At 37.5% G+C, this 4,589-nt stretch overlaps 1 pseudogene; it reads left to right on the forward strand.

Moving 5' to 3' along the window:
* Positions 1 to 289: 289 nt before the first annotated feature.
* LOC128567939 (dnaJ homolog subfamily C member 24-like) lies at positions 290 to 834 on the forward strand (annotated as a pseudogene).
* Positions 835 to 4,589: the final 3,755 nt, after the last annotated feature.

Here is a 4,589-nt window from a genome sequence, read left to right on the forward strand (position 1 = left end):
TCCATTGCCCAGGGTAGAGTGCCATGGCATCATAGTTCACAGCAACCTCAAACTCTTGGGCTCAAGCAATTCTCTTGTCTCAGCCTCCTGAGTAGCTGGGACTACCGACACAAACCACAATGCCCAGATATTTTTTAGAGACAGGTCTCTCACTTGCTCAGGCTGGTTTCCTGTGAGCTCAGGCAATACACCTGCCTCAGCCTCCCAGAGTGCTAGGATTACAGGCATGAGCCACTGTGCCAGCCTGTCACTGTGTACTTAAAAAGCAGTGCAGAGGTTCTGGCCGACCATGGGACAGGAGTGGCACTGCTGGATGTGTAAAGTTTGCTGATCTGAGAAGGCCCACTTCTTGTTCAATGGATCATGGCAGTTGAGCAGACACCAAAAAAGGATTGGTACAGCATTCTGGGGGCAGATCCATCTGCAAATGTGTCAGAGCTAAAACAGAAGTATCGAAAACTCATTTTAATGTATCATCCAGATAAACAAAGTACAGATGTACCAGCAGGAACAGCAGAAAAATGTATACAGAAGTTCGTTGAAATTGATCAGGCATGGAAAATTCTAGGGAATGAAGAGATGAAAAAAGGAATATGACCTGCAGCGGTGTGAAGATGATCTAAGAAATATGAGACCAGTAGATGCTCAAATATATCTTGAAGAAATGTCTTGGAATGAAGATGATCACTTTTTCTCTGAGTTGCCGATGTGGTGGAAAATACAGTGTTTTCAAGGATGAAGCAGAAGAAATTAACTTGATTTCTTGTGATACATGTTCACTAATTATAGAAGTCCTTCATTATAATTAAAATTATTCACTACTTGGAATCGTCTAACTTTGTATTTAGAGGCCACTGGACTTTGCATTCAAGAAAATGGTCAGCCTGATTGGTCTGACCAAATGGTCTTTTTGGTCAGCCTGATTATTTGCAAAGAAAATATAAGATTGTCAGGCAGACCACTTTAGATTAATAGAGAGTTAATGTATTTATAACTTATATTTACAGGTTGCCACAGAAAGGATTTAAATTATTAATTGTATTTAGTGAAAATTTCCATCTGAGAACTTTATTATTTCATTTACTCCTTGATACAAAATAAGTTTTATTTTCTTATTATGAGCATGTCTTCTCTTTCAGTGGGTAGCAGTATTTCTTGACAGCTATTTTCTGATCTAACAGATAATTGTTTTTAGATGCTAAAGTTATAAGTCTATTGCATACCTATCTCAAATTCAAGGGTCAATAGAATTAAATTAGAAACTTTTGTGACTAATATAAGGCCAGTTCGTCCATAATGAAGAAGGTTCGTGGATATTGATGAGGTTTTTTTCAAAGTCAACTAAATAGAAGAAAGATAGCTTTTGAGTCAGACTTGATTCCAGTCTTAGCCCTGTATTTTCAAAGTTTATGACACTCATTTCCAACTTTAAATGTATAGAAGATGAGATATGAGATAGAAGATTTTTATTTAAAAAAATTGAAATTGGTATATTACTTTTGTTAAGATACAGTATTAATGCCTACACTGATGAATAAGTGGTATACAGTATGATAAAATCTGCTTGTATAGTATATTATTGACTATAGCAGACTTTAAGTGGCATATTCCTTAAAGATTTATTTTTCTATGTATTCAGTATTCTGCATACAGAATAAGTCACAACTCATTTAATGAACTTTAAAGGATCCTTAATGGGATCACTGAAACATTTTTACTTCAAATGAATGGGCTAAGCATGTTACTTAGCAGCTTTTTACTCTAACTGTTGGATTAGGTTGATAATTAAGAATAGTTACTACTCTGACTTGTAAATTCATGATATCTCTAAAACCAAAAAAATCAAAAGTGAAGTAGTCATCCAGATAACCCCACCCCCAGGGTCTTGAACTAATAGCTTGCAGAGTGTGTTGCTTATTAACAACTACATATAAGTAAAAATGAATAGCATAAGTTTATTGGTAAGTACATGGTTTCAATGGCAGTAATAAATTCACCTGAACAGGGGACAATAATCAAGTCAAAAGAATAAATTTTTGCTAATCATCAGAAAATCTGTGTCCATTAGGGCTGTCACGTAGAAATCCAAAATCACTGAGAGGCCAAATCTGTAAAATAAAAATATGGTTGAAGACAATTAATGAAAGTAATGTTATATCATCAGATTCCCTTTCTTATCCTTGTTTAAGGATATTTACAATGTCCTTACTTGCCAGTCAAGAATAAAATTATCTGCATCAAAATAAGACTTTAGAAGATAAACGTCTATGTGTACATGTATTTAATCTCTAAAGTTTGGAACATTCAAGTATTATATAAGAAATTATGTGTGTTTATTGTGTGAATATATATGTATGAATATACAACCCTCTGTGTTTTCTTCTACTGCATTCAAATAAGAGTAAATTATACACCTTCCACTTAAAAAAAAATAAGAAGTGCAGAGTAGACATGTTGATAGCTATTCACATGTGGGAAAATATAAAATGAAATTTTCAACATTCAACTGATGTTGCTCACCTTTTTCCTCTATATTTGACCTTAGTCATAGAGGCTAACTCAGTATATTCATATGTAAATGTAAACATCAAGAGATGACAGTTACACTGCAGATGGATGTGGTGACTGCAGTAATATAAGCAGGATTGCTATCAGTGGCTTTTCAGACTGGTGGACTGTTGGTAAAGTTTCAAATAAAACAGTGCAATCTTTCCTTGATATATGCAGTTGTTGCCTCCTAGGAAACTGGGCAGTTAATAAACCTTTGCAAAAACAAAAACAAAAACTGTGTTCATTTGTAAAATGGAATTAGTTCTAAGCTCAATTAGAAGCAGATTTTTCAGCTATATAATTCTAGGTTCAGTTTGATCTTAGAATCAGATCGTCATAAATAGGTTAGTCATTAGATTTAAAAGTCCAGAGGGACATGGGAGAAATTCGGCTCCACTAAATGCCAGCAGTAGATCCTATTCATCATGACCAAAAAGAACAAGACATGCAAATTTCCATAACACCCCTGAGAGAAGTATTACCCTTCAGAAAACCATTAATTTTTATGAAGATAGAATCACACATCTCTGGTATACAATCTGAATTATAAATTGATTTTCATAAAAATATACAGTCACACAAACATGATCAGGGACATTGTAAGGCCTTTATGAGGCTCAGGCTCTCTCACTTCCGGAGGCCCTACCCTAAATTATATCAAGCATACTGAAATGCCCCCTCATCCTCCAGTGACTATAATAAAAGCCAGGCTCATTACACATTTTACAACCCTCCGAAGCAGGCCCTATTATTATTACCATTTTAAAGATGAAAACGTAAGCACAGAAAGGTTGAGTAATCTGCTTAAAACCACACAGCTACTAACTGATAGAACCAAAATACGAAGCTTAGGCATTCTGACACCAACATAAATCTGTATAACTCTTGCAGAGTTTGTATTTAAGAATAAGTATCATGTATGAGTTAGTTGAGTCAGAGATGACTGTCAAGTTTTGTTCATTTTCATTGCAGAGTTTTTATTTTGTATCTTCAGCCAATCATTTAATATGAGGTGTCAGGCATTACTATCTGGCCTCTAGGTCCCCAGTACCAGGGACCTATTGTCTATTACCTACAACAGTATCGCCCAGGATTGTCCTGCCAAAATGAGCACACACATTCAAGGCAGCACCTTCACTTGATCAGGGAGACCCACTCAAGCACTCACCCTCTCTCTACCCATCTAGTTTCAAACGTGTGTTTGTGTGTGTGCATGTGTACATGTGTAGACCAAAATGGTGATAATTACTAGCTTTCGGGGGCACCATTATCCATGCAACCATCATCATTCGGTAAGTGCTATTGTCTCAATCTACAGATGAGGAAACTAGTGTCAGATGATTAAACGACTTGCCCAATGTTTCATGCCTAGGATATGATAGAGCTGAAACTCCAATCCTGGTCTCTATGGCTCCAAAGCCTTTGCCCTCACCTTGCCCCTTTTGGGCCCAGTTTCAGCCCGTGTCTTTGCATAACATCCGTTACCAATATGGGAATCTTGGCATGTTCCCACTCGTCCTGCCTCCCAAATGCCATCTAGCAGGAGCCTGCCGGTTACTGGTTCTTCCTCTACAGCTGCTGTCATCCCATTCCAGAGCCAAATGAAGTCCTCCAACCCTTGGTGGAGCATAGCCCACTGGAGAGGTGTTCCAAATGTTCCGAATGCAGGGCTCTCTCACAGTAAGGCCTTATCAACGGCATTGGTTGCAATATCCTCTCCATTACTCACATTGAAACTGATTCCCAGTGAGAGGTGGGGCCTTTGAAAGGTGATTGGGTCCTGAGGGTTCTGTCCTCTCAAATAGATTCATCTACCCATAGACTAATAGAATAATGAGCTATGGTGGGAAGGGAATGGTGGGTTTATAAGAAGGGGAAGGGAGACCTGAGGTAGCCTGTTAGCAGGTTAGTACCTCAATGATCTCATAACCTTGAGAGTGCCCACCAGCAGAAGGAAGGCCATCACCAGATGCAGTCCCTCAATCTTGTACTTCTCAGCTCTAGATCTGTAAGAAATAAATTTATTTTCTTTATAAATT

Source organism: Nycticebus coucang, chromosome 16, assembly GCF_027406575.1.
Source record: "Nycticebus coucang isolate mNycCou1 chromosome 16, mNycCou1.pri, whole genome shotgun sequence".
Lineage (NCBI taxonomy): Eukaryota > Metazoa > Chordata > Mammalia > Primates > Lorisidae > Nycticebus > Nycticebus coucang.